Source organism: Leptinotarsa decemlineata, unplaced genomic scaffold, assembly GCF_025532065.1.
Source record: "Leptinotarsa decemlineata unplaced genomic scaffold, Ldec_3_MD MMD2_tig00000090_RagTag_RagTag, whole genome shotgun sequence".
In the NCBI taxonomy this organism is placed as follows: Eukaryota; Metazoa; Arthropoda; class Insecta; order Coleoptera; family Chrysomelidae; genus Leptinotarsa; species Leptinotarsa decemlineata.
Window position 1 is genome coordinate 4,700,273 of NW_027412541.1, and position 21,463 is coordinate 4,721,735.

At 32.1% G+C, this 21,463-nt stretch overlaps 1 protein-coding gene across 2 annotated transcripts in view; it reads left to right on the plus strand.

Moving 5' to 3' along the window:
• spoon (A-kinase anchor protein spoonbill) overlaps positions 1-21,463 on the plus strand; it is an 84,298-nt gene that overhangs the window by 40,646 nt on the left and 22,189 nt on the right. Inside the window, exon 1 of one of the 2 annotated variants that reach the window (XM_023173627.2) lies at positions 7,546-7,759. The exons of the other annotated variant lie outside the window; for it this stretch is intronic. The gene's annotated coding sequence lies outside the window, so the exon portion shown is untranslated. Of the gene's footprint in view, positions 1-7,545; positions 7,760-21,463 lie in introns of those variants that run through there. 2 annotated transcript variants of the gene reach the window in all.

Consider the following 21,463-nt stretch of genomic DNA (forward strand, 5'->3'; position numbering starts at 1 on the left):
TTTCAATTTGAAATTACTACCAAATGAACCGTAAACCAAAAATCATGAAACACGCCCATTGTATAACTTATCTACTGGTACTTCTATATTCTGAGAAATATTGGAACGCCAGATAACACCGAAGTAGTTCCTCAGAGGTCCTAAAACTCCAGGTATAAATTTACACCTAAAAAATACCGGTGTTAGTGTACCTTCAAAACACTTGTAAAAGGTGTGAGACAATACCTACTCACCTGTATTCGTTATGAAAATAAGGTGAATGTTTAAATTTGGCGGGATACGTACTTTCGATTAGCGATTTTTTTTAATGTTGGACAAAAAGTGCAACAATTCATATGTCATGTTAACATTACAGAAGTCTAGTAATACGTGGACTGTTAAAAAAATAAGGTGAATGTTCCAATTTTGCGGGCTACCTCCTTTGGGTTCGCGATTTTTAATGTTGGTACACTCGTCACGAACATATGTTCACAGTTTCAGCTGTTTAGCATGTTTAGTATGTTGGTGAGAGACATACAAGTTAGAAGTATTTTGAGCAATCGGCGATTTTCAGCTGTCGATAAAAATGGATGAAAGAAGTTGCATTAAATTTTGGTTAAAACATGAATTCAAGAGCTCAAAAACACTTGAAAAATTGACAGTGGTATACGGTGATTGTACTGTGAGTCAGAACAATGTTTACGAGCTTTTCAGAGAGTCGAGGAGATGTGAATGACGACGCTCACTCTGGACGCCCCAACACATTAACAACCGATAAAAATTTTGAGAAAATGCAAAAAATTGTTATGGAGAATCATCGAATCACTATTAGAGAAGTTGCAGAGGGTGTCGGCATACCGGTAGGATCATGCCATGCAATTTTTCGGAAATTTTGGGCAAGGAGCGAAGATAGCGAAGTTCGTTCCAAAATTGCTGTATTTTGCATCCCGATAATGCACCTGCTCAGTGGCTATTGCTTATTCGTAATTTTTTGCCCAAAAACAACACTGTTATCATGCCTCAACCACCGTATTCGCCAAATTTCCCCCCTCCCCCCCTCTGCGATTTTTTCATGTTCCCAATATTGGAGAGACACATGAAAGGACGGCATATTGCGACGATCGAGGAGATAAAAATCGAATCGCTGAGACAGCTCAAGGACCTACCAAAAAGTGCATATCAGAACCGTGTATTATATCTGAGAGGGCTACTTTGAAGGAGAAAAAATAGAAATTGATAAATAAAAAAAATATTTTTTGAAAACATTTTTCAACTGACCTCGTATTTGAGTTCAAATTATATAGTAGAATATGAATTGTCACAAGTGATAGGATTTAAATAACACCGTCTGCAATTCGTTAGTTGTAAAATCAACACCAGTTTATGAAAAATGTGAAATGATAGGAATACAATAATTAACACTGTACGCCTGTCTTATGCGAATGTCCGGAGTTATCGTCAATAAGAGAGTGTGTGTTCGGCGAGTCTTGGGCATCTGTCCACCTTCCTGGAAAGGGCAGGATAGACGATGACCTAGAAGGACAACTCCTCGGGAGGATGCACAATGGATCACAGGTGGCCTAAGTGCTGTAGGCCTACACTCACTCTCCCTACTCTACAGATACAGATAACACTGTACGCCGTGAATTACATCGGCCACCTGCAGTTGAAACGAATGAATAACACCATTTTTAATTAACACGCTTTTATTAGCTTCACCTGTATGTAAGTATGTATGTTTGTTTGTAACTCCCTAGCTCGGGATCTGTATTTAACAGAATAATCGACATTATTGCTTGATCTATTCGCGGGCAGATGGCGCTGTAGGTAACCTCCATCATATAATTCGAACTCACTTTACATGTATTTCTTCATTTGAAAAAAGTATTTTTATTATTAACACGCGTGCCTGCTGCCTTATTTGTAAGCCTCCTTTGCGCGCCTGCTACTTTGGGCTTGGTAGCTGATTTTCAGGCTCCTTCTCCGGAATCGTAAAATATCAATGGTCATTTTTCCAAACAATATACGGCTGATAAAATAAATATAATTTAAAAATACTAAAAAACTACACTTTTATAGCATACGTAACTAAAAAATGAAAAATAAATATATCTTAAAAAACTAAAAAACACGCTTTTTACGAACATAGAACTAAATAGTTAAGAATATTTTTTTAAATAAGCTTAAAACAATAACGAACGAAAAATAGTAGTATTATTGTGAAAAAAGCGTGGGCGCTTTGTGCCATATTTTTTGTATATCAAGCGCCCGTCGCTTCTTTCACAATAATACTAGTATTTTTTGTTCGTTAATATTTAAAGCTTATTTAAAAAAAATATTTTTAACTTTTCGTTCGATGTTTTTTAAAAGGGTGTTTTTTTAGTTTTTTAAACTATTTATTAATAATATTCAATACATTCTCTAGTAAAGTTTATTCATTTTACCCCACGATGACGATTGGAATCTGTTTAAAAAAATTCGGTTTTTCCGTTAATCAGCTGTCGCCCCCGTACGAACGACAACTCTCAGAAGTTGAGAAATTTGTGCGAGTTAAAAGCTAACGAGGGTTACCTTTTAACGTGTGATTCCTAACACGGTTGCAGAATCATCCCAGCTTCAACCAGATAAATTCTCTCTAGAAAAATATCTGGTCGAGGCGGGAATCGAACCCACGGCCTTCCGTTCGTGAGTCGGGCGCACTACCACCGTGGCCAATTCCACAATTCAGATTGCAGATACAACTTAATCCCTTCCGATGGAAATTTCAAAATGGTGGAATTTTTTGAACTCCTCCAAAAAACTTTCATGATACCTGTGTTATATAATATTTCACGTGATAGTTTTTTTTTATGAAAACGCATAAAAAATGGCTAATCTGAAAAATGTATATATGCAACAATTTAATTTGATGGCCACCTGATATTTTTTTGCGCAAATGGAAAAACGAGCTAAAAGTAACCAAAAATGTATGTCTCGAGATATTTTTATCAAAGTTTCATGTATCTGATGAAAAACTAGAAGTTTTCAAACGAGAGAACAGGTGTTGAAATACACTTCTCAAATAAATTAACGCACCACATTGAAATACAAAATATATTGTTGGCGTTAATAAAAACTCCTACTTCAATGTTATATTTGGTAAACCCCTAGTATATGACATTTGTGATTGCGATATGTTTCGACTCTGGTTCAGTGCTTTAGTTTTTATTCGCAAAAATATAAAAAGAAGCACGAAATGAACCAATCGAGTTCGCAAATCTGAACGAGTTTAAGATGTGTACTTATTCGATTACTGTTTACTTGTGAAGGATTCCTAATTGTGTTTATTATCAAACGTCAGTCATTAATTCAACCCATGATGAATGTGCCCAAGCGGTAATACTTTTGGAAGAAGGCTAGAGTTAACGATGGATTGGTCGTCGATTCAATGTGTCTCACAAACCACATTATTTGGTGGAAGCTCCGTTGTAGTGTAGGATGGTATTTTTTTGACCGCACGACGGGCCTCGTGGTCATACACAATGGGTCCGTTCTTGGAGCAACACGCGGTGCCATTTGCCCTTTATATCGGCGAACATTTCATGCAAGACAACGCCAGACCCCATTTTGCACAGATAGTCAGAAATTCCATTGAAGATGTTAAAATTGGCACCATGGCATGGCCAGAACGTAGCCCGGATTGAAATCCAATTGAAAATATCTGGGTTATCGTTTGTGAGCGATTGAGAGAGCACCCAAGCAACCTGCAGGAACTAGGGGAAGACTGGACCAGAATGAAATAAGGCTCATAATTTTAAGTATGGACCAACGATGTGATGCTGTTATACGTGGTAGAGGTGGAAAGCCTCGTTATTGACACTTTTCTGTATATTTTCGCCAACTTTTTTCTAACAATTTTTTGTTTGTAATCCTTTTTTTTTGTCTATGTTACGTCAACCCTTGATAATACAGTACTACAATTAGTGACATTATGTAGGTTAACTCTGAAGATGTTTCATTTTTTATGTCTCCTCTGACTACAACTAATATCGATTCATTGAAGTGGTGCGTCAATTTCTTGGAGAAGTGTATTTTGCTTCCTTTTTCCTTTTGGTATAGTAGATGCCCACAAGTTTGAACAAGTGTTGCATTTTAACTTATACGCTCGACGTTCATACAGTTGCTAAGTCTAATCAACAAGTTCAAAAACATGAAAAATAGAGATGAAGGTCCTAAAAATATGAGCGATAGCTCATTCGATTCGGAATCACCTCTAGAAAAATGTTTGTGAAGGATTTTGGTCCAGGTAAAAAATTGCAATTGTTATTAACAAAGTAAGATTTAAAAAAATGGTATTTAGTTTTTCGTTAATAACTCAAAAAATATCAATATTTAAGCAATTTTGAAAAAAAGCTCGTTAAAGAGGAGAAAATTTACGATAAAAAAGTCCCGACTCCCGAAACTCTATCTCCATTATTTATAATTTTAATTTGACATTGAAAATAGGGTTCCACGCGGCTGTTACGGCATAAGCGCGCTGCCGCTAAAGAGAGTTTATCAAAAGAAATAATTTTTTCATAACATAAAATATCATTTTAAAAATTTGAAAAAAATCTAGTATCTTGTTAGCACCTGAATGAATCGAGCCCCGTAGAAAAAAAAGTTCAATCACCATTTTTCAAAAAGTTATTCAATTGTTAAGTAACAAATTTTTTCCCAATCTCCGTTGGCATAAATAATGGGATAAAAGGTATAAATATTTGGCCTATAAATTTTAAACTTCGTGGAGCCCTTTTGATATATATATATTTCATACGATCCCGCGATGAAAGTTCATAAAAATTTATTAATTTGTTAATTATGATTTTCTATAACTATTGCAAAATGAAATATCTAAAAATTGTTAATTTTTTTTTTCAATTGATATTTAGCTATGTCTGTTTTCACATTAAACAATGGAAGTTATTAACATAGGATATGAATTTTTTACGTAATTTGTTTATTTAAATTGTTTTAAACAAATGGAGAAATTCAATATTTTTGAAAAAAAAATTTCTTATTTTGTTGTCTAGAGATAATTATGATTTAAAAAAAATGTTTTCATAATTTTAATTTTTAATTGTTCAAAATCGATTTTTTTATATTTCGGTTGTTTGAATAATTAGTTAAGAAATAATTTTGCTTTTAAAAATTATAATTCACTCTTAAATAGTTTGGCAAAAAAAAACCAATTTTTTTCTGAAGCTGTTTTTATAATTTTTTTCTGCCTCAGAAAAAAATGTAACGTTCGTCAATATTTGTTTATAACAAATTGTTAAAGCTGAAAATAATTATAAAAACAGCTTCAGAAAAAAATATAACGTTGGTCAATATATATAATGAATATATAATATAAACAATTAAATAATTTTTTATTTGCTAAACTATTTATAAGTGTAAATTATGATTTTTGAAAGCAAAATTATTTTGAATTTCTCTATTTGTTTAAAACAATTTAATAAACAAATTACGCACAAAATTCATATCCTATGTTGATAACTGCTATTGTTTAATGTGAAAACAGACATAACTATATATCAATTGAAAAAAAATGTATCAACAATTTTCAGATATTTCATTTTGCAATAGTTATAAAAAATCATAATTAACAAATTAATAAATTTTTATGAACTTTTATCGCAGGATCGTATGAAGTATATATATATATATATATATATATATATATATATATATATATATATATATATATATATATATATATATATATATCAAAAGGGCTCCACGAAGTTTAAAATTTATAGGCCAATTATTCATACCTTTTATTCCATTATTTATGCCAACGGAGATTGGAAAAAAAATATGTTAGTTTACGATTGAATAACTTTTTGAAAAATGATGATAAAACTTCGGGACTCGATTCATTCATTCATTCGATACCAGATTTTTTTCAAATTTTTAAAATGACATTTTATGTTATAAAAAAATTATTTCTTTTGATAAACTCTCTTTAGCGGCAGCGCGCTTATGCCGTAATAGCCGCGCGGAACCCTATTTGCAACGTCAAATTAAAATTATAAATAATGAAGGAAGAGTTTCGGGAGTCGGAACTTTTTTATCGGAAATTTCCTCCTCTTTAACGAGCTTTTTTCAAAATGGCTTAAATATTAATATTTTTTGAGTTATTAACGAAAAACCAAATACCTATATTAGATTTAGTCGATTTACAATAGTAATACTCGACTTCGAGGCATCTGCAACCCCCTGAATTGAACAATCGACAAATATTTAATCCAACCCATCATTTATATACTCGCTGTATAATTTTTGTTTAGTTCTTATAGATGTAGGATAGGTAATAATGAATACAATTAATATAACTTGCGTCTCTAAGAGCAGTTAGTGGAACTCTTTCAAAGTAGTCTATTAAAGACGCTACTATTTATTGATACTGTTTCGACAATGTTTAGGCATATTGATTATACGCAGGTCTCATCAAAAGGAATGATCAGTTCTGAAAAGAAAGTGACAGATTTCGAGTTTTTTTCGATTCGGTAACGTCTGAAATCAATTGAGCAACTCACAGAATGAAATTTCACTAGTTTCGTTGCTATTGAACGCATTTCATTGGGAATTTTAACATTGTTATGTCGAATATACAAAATTACCAAAAATGACTTCATTCTCTTCTTAACGTGAATATCCTTATACTACCTAACTTCTTTCTTTTGACAGGTCAGTTTCTCGCTATTCGTGTCAGATCCAATATTGTCGAAATATTACTCAATATGTTAATATTAAATTTCTGTAACAGGTATAGGTAGTATTTGATAATACTGGATATTGTGTACCATTCGTCCAACGTTGTCAGATTTCATTCCATGTAATATTCGAACGATTGTTCTCAATGAATATTTTTGCCGTGAGCGAATGACATCTTTTCGCAATAATTTTTAGGATTGAAGAATCTGTTTTAAAAAAATCTGTTTTTTCCGTTAATCAGATGTCGCCCCCATACGAACGACAACTCGCAAACATATTCAACTTCAGATAATTTATTAGGAAATGACTGTCATTTAATTTATTATTACACGTGTATTGTTATTTCATGTCAACAGGGTGTTTTTAATTTCTCCCAAGTGACTGAGAGTAAGTACTTGAAATGCACTGTTTGGAATCTTTTGGGTAGTAATGAATATTGCTGAAATTTTATTCGAACACCAAATTTTTTTGGCAAATAGCTTACATTTTGAAAACATTGATCTAATTCAGCAAAGAAGTGTTCTATGGAAAAATTGAGTTCGGTTAAACCTATTGAGGCTTTGAATTAGTTACTCACAATCTTGCCAAACAATTCTATTGAAATATATTTTGATGGAAAATTTGATGATAATTTGAAAGATACACCACTCGAGAAATATGTCGATAAAGAAATGATTACCCTATCGAGATATTTTAGATATATCGGCAATGTTGCCGAGTTAATCTTTCCCGCGTCGCACTTGGATTACGTAGCAAAGATCGAGCGTTATCCTTGTAACTGAATGCGCAAGCGTCAAGTTGGAACTTTCAGGAACTACGAGAAGGCAACAAGAGACACGTGGTAATATTAGTTGCCGGTCATAATTGTTAAGTTGCAGGAGTGCTCCAGTGTACCAACATTTCAATAGTTAATATCTACCTACCTACCCTCTATGATAAATAATTGTGTTTCTGCCTAATGTTATCAGTTATCAATTGAGTGTCGTGTCATATTGGTGTCTATTATTATTGTGAGGAATTGATTGTTATATTTATCAAAATGGTGAGTTTATTTATATGTATTTTGTTGCAATATGTTTTGTGCTGTTGTTATTATGTTAAACTCTGGTGATGTTATTCAATAAGGTATTTGTTTCAGTTAAAGTATTCGATTGAATACCTCTATAATGTACACTAAGTCTTTATTAAGTTTGAAGTTTGTTGAGAGATTCTATTCAAATGTTTCATTCAATTTATCCGCGAGTTTTAGACAAGTTTTTCGAGCAATTGTTGAAATTTATCAAAATTTCACCCCTTTCGAACTAATTTTGTTCTTTAATCCAGAATTGTTTGCTCCTCATTTAATAGAGGTGACACACAGAAAAATCATTTTCTTGAATGATACTACGTCATAATTTTATGCCCATATCGCCGATTATCTATGCGCTGTTTTTTTTATAAATTCGAGGGTTTTCTAGCTTCATTGCTAATTAGCAGAACCAAATCGAAATTCTTCACTTTCTGGAAAACTTGAACTTGCAATAATTTTAGGCTGCTTCTTTAAGATATTTTTGTCTCTCTTTTGAATTGGATATTTTGGTGATTACCTCAGACACAAAGATAAATATTCAATTGTGAGTGAGAACAAATATATTAAGAATTTTGGAATCGCTGACTTTCGATGTGTTGTTTTTTTCAACTAGTAGGTTCTGCTAGCTTTACGTCAAGACGGCAGAACCAAGCATTTTTTTGTGGAATATTCTTGGACTGGGGTATAGATTGAAATATATTGAGATATTGCCGTTTGTTTTAGCCCAAAGGGTTCTGTTAGCTTTACCTTTCGGCTGCTCGAACTGAGTCGGAATCCTTTACTTTTTGGAAATTTCAATCTTGCAATAGTTCAAGGTTGTTACTCGATCTTCTTCTCCTTCATTGGGGAAAATTATTTTTTGGGATATTTTTTTTGAGTGTGGCAGCGATAGAAATATATTGGATATTGTTCCTCCATTGTCGCCTTTCCATGAGTCCAATCGAAATCCACTTTTCAGAAATTTTGATTTTGCAATAATTTTGGGGTTATTCTCGGCTCCTTCATTACGCTATTGAACAATTAGTTTCTCCTCGTTTATATCGAATATTTGGATAATTACTTTGGGCGACTTTGGGCTCCAATTCAATCCATCGACGACTTTCTATTTATGTCTGAGGTATTCACCCAATTGTTTAATTCAATATGAAGGATTTTGATTTGATTTTCCAATTAAACTGTAAAGCTAGCAGAAACCACTGATTTAAAAAGAACAAGAAACCTAAAATGAGTCTGACATTCTCAGTTAATTTTTTTCGTCTATATTTGAAGAATATTTTATTTTATTTCCGGCTTTTATCGTGTGTTCCTGTGAAAACCCAAATATTCAATTCAAAAGAGGGGTAAAAAATGTACAATATCATATTGCATATGCAAATTTTCCGATAAGTGGAGAGTTTCGATTTGGCATAAAAAATCTGCGACGGGGGCAAAATGAGCCTAAATTTATGAAGTAGTCTGGGTTGAGCTAGGAGAAGTCACGATATATCTTTTAAAAGAAGAGGAGCAAATCATTTTTGAATAGATCTGCAATTTATTTCGATTAAAGTTCAAGTCATCTACAGAAATGCATGTTTCTGTTGATCTAGTGAGAATCGACCCTGTTGCAGGTAGATTGGGCGCAGAGAGGACATAATTAATTTGTTCGTATTATATAGATTATTTAGCTAGTATCTGTTTCAGAAAAATACTTATTTTGTTCATGTCTGTTGGGCAATTTTCTTATGAAATCCTTTAAAGATTTCTCGTAATAATTCCGAGAATATAAAAAGTAACTATAGTCAACATGGGTTTCGCTCTGAAAATATCTGACCAGGGGCTTAAGCAGGTAGAGTTTTGAAAATATCTTTTAAATAGGATATGTTCCAGGTAGTACGTACGTATTACTGTAATATACTTTAATGGACATGTTACTAGAATTGCGATATTGATACTTGACAAGGAATCGGCTTGATACTTACACTTGATTCTCAAATTTATTTTCAAATTTTTATCTACTGACGAACTTTATAACCGTAATATCATTCGATAAGTGGGATTAAAACCATCTGGGAAAAACGCTTCTCCACACCAGAACAAAACACTTGTCACTGAAAACGCGTTTCGCTAACCAAGTTAGCATCATCAGAAGATGATAGACAAAGTTTGGTTCTGGTATGAAAGGTGTTTTTAGACCATAATATCGCCTAACATGTTTAACGGGGCGAGTATTAAATCTAGATCCTTTAATACAGGCCCAGTTGTAATTCAAATACTAACGTATTTAGAGAACTACGTCTTGTGGTTTTGGAGATGTACTTACTGATTTATGTATAATTTTTCAAACTTATTTGACAGATCTGTTGCATACATATCTAGTGTTCTTTAAATACTTCGACCTTCCAAGAATAGGTTTTCATAGTTATCGATGCTCATAAGTTCAAGTTATTATCAAAATGTGCAAAACACAGTAATTCAACGAATAAACCGATAAGAAATGACCTAAAAATTATAGTTGATGATAAGGAGAATGAATTATTGAAAGCTACTTGAAATTAATTATTGCAGCAAGGACGCATGTAAAATGTACGAAATGAGTAAATTTTCATCTCGTTTTTTGTGTTAATTCAACTAACATGTAATACACATCAAATGGATATTTAGTTTGCAACATAGGTATTTTTCTGAGTTTGCTATTCTGATTTTAAGTCACTAATGTCAGTTGTCATGCTTTCAAACAGCAATAAATGGATTATACAAACGTCAAATACCACGACAACTGATCTAATGGCAAATACCTACATTGCATTACTAAGAAAAACTAGCCTAATCTGAATTAGTCTAAGAAGTTGATAATCTAGGTATAGAGAAATCCCTTTACCTGTGGGATATGTCGTTTTAGTGTTTCATGTAGTTTAAATCTGAAATGAATAGGGATAAAGGGATAAAATCGAGCAAGTTAGTTTAACAATTTGTTGCGTTCCTACGAATCATTAATTAGCATCTGTTATTCTGAAATTGGTTCGAGTTTGGAGATTCTATTGATAATTACCCCACTGTTAGAAATACATAAAAACAAAATACTACTCTCTTAACACTCAGATCATCAGAATTATGAAAATAGAAATGCGGGACAACTCAGACAACCAATATTTAGACTTGAAATGTCATTGCGAAATTCTCTGGACGTTTAATTATTTAATAAACTTCCATATACTGTGACTGAATTGAATTTTTCTTTGTTCAAAAGGATAATTAAAGAGTACCTTACACGAAATTGTTTTAATTATGTACTTGATTTCATGCAAATTACATATTCAGACTAAATAGCCTTAATTTTTTACATTACTATTTACATATTTGAGAATCTTTTTTTATAATTCGATTCTGTATTTGTTAACCATTTTGTAAATCATTTTCAAAATTTATATTTAATGCTGCTTCACATTGTTCTCTCTATTTGCACACAACTTTGCCTGTAGGTATATTTAAAACCCCAGAAAACAGAATACATATTTCATTTTACCTAGAAACCTTTGACTTGTCAAGGCCATTAGGATACTAGGAAGGATATGCCAATTATTAGGTAGGTATATCAGTTGACCAGTGGCGTACAAAAACTTCACTGTCTGCTTTGAATTCAATTCACTTATACTGTAAATAGCAAATGTTCTAGACAATCATGGTAACATATCCCTTTTCCACAATAAACGCCAAAACAAAATTTTATTTTCAACTGTGTTTTTGATTTATGAAGTAATCTTGCGATGTAGTTCTGTCACTAAATAATTGTTTCAAGTATTCCTACGATACTCTTTTTTCGTGAGTAACTGACGAGTTTTTCCCAAACGTCATTCAAAGGAAGGGAGGTAAACCCATAAATCCCAGAAATAAGTTATGAACCATTGTACCAATATTTGCTCATGATGTTGTTAAAATTTCAGCATATTTCAAACGAGAGTTGTTTATTCTGAGGTTTTTAGTAACCATTTTGGAAATGAAGGATTTTTTTATTATATCTAAGGTCGTCTTGTTTGGAACTGTTACAAACAACTTGTTTACCTTTTGGAAATATCCTGTGTGTCAGGGTTCATATGAAATTTTTAATTTTTGTCTTGAGTAGATGATTTTGTACTTCATAACACTATTCGTTGAGATTTGTTCTGATATTATGAAATACTTTCTACCATACCGGATGTTGCTGTTGAAACGTTGAAACCTTTTTGCATCAACCCGTTCAACCTAAATATTCAAAATATGCATATATCAAAGTTCTGAGAACTTGTTAACCTTAGTTGAGAGGTGAATAAATTGTTTCAAATTCTTTTCTGTTATCAACGAAATAGAAAGCAATCAGCGAGAGCGAGAGAACGGCTGGCTTAGGCGGTGTATTACGTGGAATGCGCAAAAAACGTCTAGTGTTAAGGTCGACTTGTCATTTGGAATGGTATAAATTATTCAATTCAGCGTTGGCGATACTCGGGAAAACACAGTTTTTTTTCTGAGGTACGGAAAATGCTATCGTGAAAATGGAAGTATAAGTAATTTCAATTTGAAGAAATTTCTGAATCCTACAGCTGTGGTCACTTTACTATTTTTACAAAAGTATAAATAAATGTGTTTTTGCACGGCTTTTTTTATATATTAGTTTTTTCACATATTCTTGAAATTTATTCGAAATTCTAAAGCTTTTCACGATTTAAATTCGGGTCTATTGTTGTTGTTTCATGCAGCCTCTTATGGTTACATACACTCTTAAATGGAAGTACATTTATTCCGGAATTATTTTCGTGTGCTGATATTGTGAATGAATACTATATTAATTCCAACGCTAACTTTTTTCTAGACAGCATATCTATCATTTTACAAATTGAAACATCAATAGTCAATTGGTTCTTTTATTTAGGTTATGATTTCGGAACGGTACGAAAACAATTCCTGAATTGTGTAAAACGCATGTTCCCTTTTTCAAAACTATTCACCATTTGGAAAAGTACTTTGGCTTGAATTTAAATCCTAATACATTATGCAATAATTACTCAACAGTCAGAAAACAATCCTGTGGCATAATGAACACGATCTGCCGCTTTTTTCAGTACACAAATGATTTATCAATTTTTTAAATAATGGTTACTTAAAACAGGATAATGTTAAAAAAATTAATATCTTCCACTATGAATACATAATAATAAACGTGAAACGGGTCGCTGTCTGTTTGCGTGTGCGATTGGGCGTGCTAATATTTAAAACGACTCGACCGATTTTGGTGCGGTTTTCGTTAATGGTTTGTGATGAGCTTCACTTAACATTTAGTGTTTCATTTGTTCAAATCGTTTCATTAATAAAAAAGATATGCCAATCAAAGATAGATAATGTATGAGAACTTTTTGTCGAAAAAAAATCTAGGAAAATCCAAAAACTGACTTCGACGTATTGGAAGTCGCTAGCAACAGGTGTCAATTAAATTATGTGGTTAGAGGGTATTTTTTCAACTGAAAGTTCACAATTCTTTTTTTTTCATATTTCATATCAGAATGAATAAGCTCATTTTTATTTAACGAAATACTTTTTGAATATTGGAAATTGTTACAGCAATTTTAAATTGAAATGCTTTCTTTCGAAAGCCGATATATTTCACTCAATGTATTGGCGAAATAGGAAATGATAACAATTGATTATTGTCACGCACATTAGCTAGCCATTTGGTCCAATGTAGAAAACATACAAATATTGATGTAAAAAAAGGAATGTTCAGTATATTAGACTACTTGAGGTTCTTCTACTACCAAAAATCTGCTCAAATCAGAGTATCTGGTTGGTTGAATTCAACAATTTCAAAAATTCAATACAAACATGTATTTATGCCTCCAATTTATTTAGTTATTATCATTGTTATCAGATTTTCAACAGAACCCAAAACAATTATGTTTAGATTTTTTGTATGGGCGTCTGTTCACGCTAATCTCAAAAACGCTATAACTAACTGATTTGGTATAGCGGTTTTCACTATTATATTGTGGTAAGCTTCTATTAATTATTGAGTGTTTGATTCATTTCATTATGTTCATAGATGAAAACGTCGTGCCAATTCAAAGAATTACGTCAAACAAAAAATAGTATAAAATACTGTTTAGGGGATTTAGCCGAAACTTCGGTTGACTATATTTATAGTTGCATGGATCAAACATATGCAAATGCACCCAAACATTTTGCTGTTACAAAATCTGGAAAAACCCAAAAATTGAAATCCACGACAACGAAGTAGCGGCAAGAGCTAGTTCAGAATAAAGTTTTCCCCTTTCATCGTTTTACTAGCCCCCATATATTTTCCAGTTATCAAATGAATTTATATCTTTAAAAAATGTCAAGTTCAACATTTTATTCAACAATTGTAAATTTTTTTCAATTCACAATAGCGAAATGTTGACACTATAGTTTTGAGTTTTGATTTTCTGTGGATCCCTCAAAATTTATTTATAAGAGGAGAATCAACATGACCCTATTATCAGTGATGATATATGTGGCATACAATTCATGGTTACAGTTGAAACTACAGAGAGAGAAAACGTAGTTTGCACTATTCCATCGAAGCCAAGTTATTTCTCATTTATTTCATCAGTTAGGACTTCCATTGTCTAATATAATATAAATTGATTTGAAATTCCTGAAAAAATATTTAAAAAACTTATATTAGACAATGGAAGTCCGAACTGATGAAATACACCACGAAACATTGTCAACCACTTTCAAACAAACTATTTCTCATTTGTTTAGGTGTTTATGAGCATCACAACATTAGAGCTTTTTTTCGATAGTTCAGAAACATACTTCATTTTCGGAAAAGTATAGCACAGGAAAGGAATATGACCAACGAGTTGTGTATTTTATGTGAAGTGTATAGCTCTGCTACAATTTTTAGGAGTAAAATTGTTAAAATGAACGGTTTACATTATGAAAATGAAAGTGATTTTCAATCTCCAAAAACTGAAATCGACAGAAATGAAGTAGGATGTTTTTATAATTAATTTTGTAATGTTGTTAAAACTATATTTATGTGTTTTTCAACAGATATATTCAGTTCGATAGAAACGGAACTTCTAGTGTAAAATGCATTTATATAATTGGAGCACCAGAACTAGAAATGTCTGTTGATGCGCATGACAACTTTTAACTACCTCCTGATGATGCTATGCGAAAACATTTTCATTAGATTTTTTTTCACTTGACGTGACGTCTCTGCGGATAGAATATGAAAATGAATTAGCCTTATACTTTGGGGCGTGCGATTTGGAAAAGTATGTTATCAAATGACATTATCACTTATGGTCAGCTGCATTAGCATAATATAACGGAGTTCAACGATTATTAGTTTTCATTTATAGTTTTTTTTTAAAGACTAATCGTGACAGGTCGTGTTAAAATTATTCAAACGTGTTTTCATAGATGCAGGTGCGGTATGACTTACGCAACATATTAGAATTAATAGAAATGTTATATCTTGTATCATATCTAGATCAGGTTGATTTTTTCAAAGAAATTTTATTCAATTTTTGTCATATGCTACACCACAATATCATTTTGTCCCATAACAAATCGGGACAATTCGAAACATCGTGTAACCCATTGTAATAGTGAAAATATCATTGGCAAATCGGTTGAGAAATGTAGAAGCCAGAAAATGCTGATATCAATCTTCATACATTTATAATTTTATAGTCACAGATCTGTTGAGGTTTCTGATGATGTGAATTTTTTTATGGATTCCAGAAATTCTCAAAAAAATTAGGATAGTCTAAAGAAAGTTGCGAGTTGGGATAGATATATTCAGTTGAATGATGAAGTACCTTTGATTCGGTGTTTTGAAAAAAAAAAACGATTGTAATCGCGCAAATTTTGGTGGATTGTGACTTTGAATTCCGACTTTCAACGCTGAATTTTGTTAAAATCCGAGATTGATATCGAAGTTTTGTTAGAATCCTAGTTTAATACGAAGATTTGTTTTTTTTTCAAGATCATTTGTGCCCTTTTTCTAACCTTTCATGGTTATGTAGAATAATCGCCTTGGGGATCATCCACTTTAACCCTCATCAGATTTCACTGCAGAAGTTGTTTTCTGCCATTCCTTATCTTAATGAATATCTTGATCAAAATGAGCTACCGCCATTTGCTAACGAATATGATAAGAACAAACATACATTGTACTGCTTTTGCAAATTTAAAAATTACATATCTTGCAAGTTTACTTCTATACTTATGATGCTCTGTTTGGAACCTTTGGTATAGTAATGAATATTACTGGAGTTTTTTCCCAACACCAAATCGTTATTTTTAACACCTCGACACGTGTTTCGATCACCAAGTGATCAGTTTTAATCTTCCTCTTTAAAGATGATCACTTGGCGATCGAAACACGTGTCGAGGTGTTAAAAATAACGATTTGGTGTTGAGAAAAAACTCCAGTAATATTCTTTACTACTATATTATAATGAAATTAAATAAATTGTGATGAAAATAGATACTTGATCAATCTGCATTTTTCATTTCGTGTATCTGTTTAAAATTTGTTTTTCCGTTAACCAGTTGTCACCCCCCTATGACCGGCAACTTTCAAACGTCGTAACTTGTGCGAGCTAAGGACTAACGAGGTCTTAGCTTTTAACGTGTGATTCCTAACACGTATGTTTTTTATTTTCCCGTTTTATACTGTGCAGCACACCTCATACATTGCCCGACTATTAATCAAAATTTAATTTATACCTTGACGATTTATCGAGGTAGGCGGGTGCTATGATCTTATGCAACGTTAATGTATTCGCCAAAAGTGAAAGATTAAAGGCCACGCGGAAAAGAATCTTGTATTCGTGAATACCTTCGAATTATTCCTTCTCTTTCTCGCCCCATTTGATAAAGCATTGCGAAAAAAAGAAAAACCTGCTTGTCGAAAACCTATAAAAAAAATATATCGTTTATGGCGTTTGGCTCAGGGTCGCTGTCTAGTTTTTATCGAATTATCAAGTTTGACTGGTATTTTATGAAGAAAATTAGTTTTTTATTCGGCCTTATTCAATTTTCGTTCAACACTGTATACTCTTTTGGCAATCTTGTACATTTTTTTCAGAAAATTAAACTAGAAATTGGTAAAGAGTTATTGTAGATAATACTTTGGCTAAGTTGAATTTACTCGTAAGTGCATAGAGTATAAAGTGCTAACGTCAAAGATATTCCTCGCGCCTCTTAATTTTCGAACGGGACAAAGTATCAAGGTCGGATAAAATGCACTTGAAAATCTATGGTTTTCATTATATTTTCATGAGAAAGACAACTCGCCCATAAGGGCGCTACCAACTTTTTTTTCAAATGGAAAAGATAGATGTTGAGAGACCTCGTTTAATATGTATAATTTCTATCCAACATCCTTTTATTTTTGGAAGAGGGCTCAGCCGTTCCCGAGTAATTAGTAGTTTTATATTCGTTTCAAGAATCAATAAGTTAGCTTTTATTACCTTTAGCGTTAACGAGAAAATAAGAAATTCACTAGACAATAATTATCATATTATTTGACAGAATTGCAAAATATTAGAGGTATAGACATTCATCAACGTTTCTTTTAATGTGTTTTCGACGAGGTTTTCGATAATGATCATACATGATTAAATGGTACCTATATTTAGCATAACTCAATCCTGTAACGAATATTTACATATTCGTTATATTTATGCAATAAAACAACTGATTGGGTTATGTCATACAAGCGAGAAGTGAAGTTATTGATGAAATCGGGCATCTATAACGATTAATTTTGCAATACTATGTTTAAGAATGGGACATTGTTAAAATTTGACAAGTAGGGCATTTTTATGAACCGGTTTCCTTCTAGTAAGTCTAGAAATAAAACTCATAATTTAATAATAATAAAACAGTTAAAAAAGTATATTATCTTCACTAGGAGTACTCCTGGGAAGTCCTCTTCGATCACATACATGGTATAGATCACGTCTGTACTCTGTACAAATAAAATGTATAAACAGTACATATTCAATTATTAATGTATATAGCTTATGAATATAACAAATTTTTCGGGACATATACAATATTCATCATTTCGTGTTCAAAAATTCAGAAAGTCGCCTCTTTTTGTAGGATATTTATAGTTAGAAAAAACTGTCATATAGATTAATATGTTTGAGAACATATACATAACATGATACATTTGAATATATACATGCATGAATCTCCAATCCCTAAGATTGAAGATAAATCTGATAATTTTTTGTGAAAGGAAATTATTTTACAATCACTAGAACATCTACAACTGTTGTTGTTTCAAGCATAATATATATTAATGAGTTGTGTATAACTTCTTACAAATAGCATTTATATTTGTATTCCAACTCACGTCAACATCTAGTTATGTTATGTTTCTAAAGATGTTGAAGCTCGTTTCGCCTTATTATTATATTCAGATGATGCTAGTTATTAGAGGATTACGATTGTTTTATTTGGACAAAATGATTTAATACGTTTCTCGATTTTTACATTTGTCCACTTCGCCCCCCCCTACCTTTCAATGCCAACAGTACCCAATATCAATACAAATTACATATATCTCATTCTCAAAAGCTTAGTTGAAAACAAAGACCCACATCTTTCAATAATTTCTTCCATAAGTTTTCTTATCCATCCTACAAAGAATTACCCATCCGATCTAATCTGGATACTTTCGTAATCCTCCCAGAAAATAAAAACTGATGCATAATTATAGATCAACATATGAAATGGGGCCTCCATAAAGCACATATCTCGAATAAGTTAAGAAAGATGAAAAATATCTCGCTAAACTTTATTTTTCTCTAGTAGAAAACCACCTCCGGTATGGAATACTAATCTGGGGCGCAGCTTCTAAAACTCATCTTCACATTTTATAAGTAATACAAAGATTTTTAAAACTCATTCATTCAAAACACCCTAAATACAAAAAAAAAATTTAAATGCAGAAACAAAAATATCTGATTATTATATATCTTAACTCGTGCATCAGATATGATTCACATAGACAACAGTGTCATTTATCAAATCATCAACACCACATTCCACAAAAACAACATTATGTTATTCCTTTTATGTCTAAAACAACTACCCAAAGAACTTATTCTTATGTCCCACCAAAGTTGTACAATAACATCCCTGAAAATATAAAATTAATCATGAATTCACACTCTTTCAAAAAACATCTGAAGAAATATTTACATAAATCAGGTAGAATCACTAACTCCGCTTAAACACCAGAATATGTGAATAAATTACATCTTTGAATTTTTTTAATGTAACTCTTAGATGTATTACTGTTTGTGCTACAGCTTCACTATATCGTTGGTCTTCAAATTAATTTTATTATTCATCTTTACATCTGATGTTACACAGTATTCTAAAATTGTATTCTTATACTAAAAATTATAACAAATTAATGATTGACTCATATTCTATATTGTAATTATTAATTCATATTACTAATCGATTATATTTATTCTAAATATCCTATACTATACTATTTTTTACTAAATTTTAATTATCGATTCAGATAACTAACCCTTATATATACATATTCCAAATGGTCGTATTTTATAAATAATGTTAACCAATGCTGAAACAAGTGTTCTAACACTTATTTATTTAATATTATTTATAGCTTCTAAAATATGAGATAGCCCATATTTTAGAAGCTCGGAATGAAGTGGCCTGGAGAGTTTTCGGTGGCATGGCGATGGTTTTCGTGTTGTCAAAGCTTATTGTGTGGCTTGTTTCACGATTGTGTTTGAAAAGACTGAGACCGAATCTTAACATGGGCAGCTAGCTCTGTTGAAGCTTTTGTTGGTAAGGTCGATGTAAATTCTGATGCAGGTTAAACTTGGTATTTCGTATTTGCCTTGTGCCTCATTGGGTGTTCGTAAAAATTTGTCGATTTGATTGTTGGCTGTGAACATTGTTCTTATCCAAAACAAGAACTGTTCTCAAACGCCAAAACTGCAACAGTCTCCCCGAAGCGCGTTTCACCAAACAAGTCGTCTTCCTCAGGAGATGTCAACCAATTCCCAACTCTGAAACATCAATGGTTTGTTAAAATTCGCGGAAAATTTTCTTGAAAATGTTTTCGCAAATTCCAACAGAACGATTCATTTAGTAGTATACAAACTTAACAGTTTTGAAACAGTTTTCATTTATTCTATGGCCATTTTTGAAGACTTGTTGAGTGTCTCAAATTTAAAACGTTTGTTTTCGTTCAAGTTGTGTACTAGATCGACTAGATCGCTAGTATCGTTGGACGAAGTTCACTATTTTACTATTTTATTATTACCGTAAACCAGACTAAATCTCGAACAGGATGAATGGAATATTTCGAAACTTTCTGCCCTAATGTGGAGGTTCATGCGCATTCGTTTCTCCGAAATCGATCAGTTCCAAGACATTCTTCGTGTAAGAACCGGTTCGTTCTTATTAAACCATTATTTTGAATATGTCTACTGCTTGATGTGTTTTTCTTAATTGGAGCATACTTATATCTATAGAAGCAACTTTGACCAATAACGAAAGTTAACAATAAGCATGATTTTTCAATTTATCGTAAACCAGCACATACAGATATTATCATTCATAACTGGTCCACCAACCCATAAAGCAGTATTCAACAGTATGGTCCACAGACTGATAAGTGTTCTCTTGTCAAATGCAAATTTCAATAAAGAACTGAACGTAATTAACAAAAATGATTACGATAGAAGTCTGAAGTCATTCCCTATTATCAAAAAAGTTATACAGCCAAGCTTTAAAGGAAGTTTACCCAATTCGAAGAGATGAGGATAAAAAGTTATAGAACCTCAACATACTTGGGCCAACCCACTGCGAATATTTCAAATTTTCTGCAACAAAGGTGTAAATATTGCTTTCAAAATCAACAACTTAGGCGTGCACATTATCATAGGTCAAACTGGAAGAACGTTCAAAGCCTGCATACAGGAACACAGAAATAGTTTCCAAAATGAAAAATCAACCCCACATATGCCACTCATTTAATCACAGAAGGACACGAATTCAAGCCCCTTCATTTTCAGAAGAGAGGTTCAAAATTTAACCTGTTGGATAGTATGAAAAAAACAAATTTAAAAACTCCCAATCGATCAAAGTGAACTGAATAATTCGCTAATATTAAATCTGTTTATTTCCAAGTGAGAAAAGTTATGTATAATTACGGTACTTTCGGAAATTTAATTTATTCATATAGTTGATGTATTTATACTTGACCTTTTCAGATAGATTCATTCATTAGAAAGTAGGCATACGAGTAGGTGATATGTTAGACTATAAAATAGTTGTAATTTAGAAATAACTTATTATTTTACGCTTGAGGAAAGCTACTGTATAGCGAAACACGTATCGCGGTTTTTGTAAATCCTTTTATAGTGAAAATCATTCTATCAATGGGTTTTAACTTTGGTCAACTTTGGTTTTATACCAGCTTACTTTATACCTGTTACTTGATTAAAATTAATAACACTGTTTATGATGATAATTATACAATTTTCACAGTAAAAATTTAAATCAAGACGCTCTAAATCAGTGGTTCTCAAACTTATGTTTTTTGAAGGTTATCGCGGCGCCCCGAAAGTAAAGAATACACTAGATATTTCATTAATGAAGTAGGTAGAG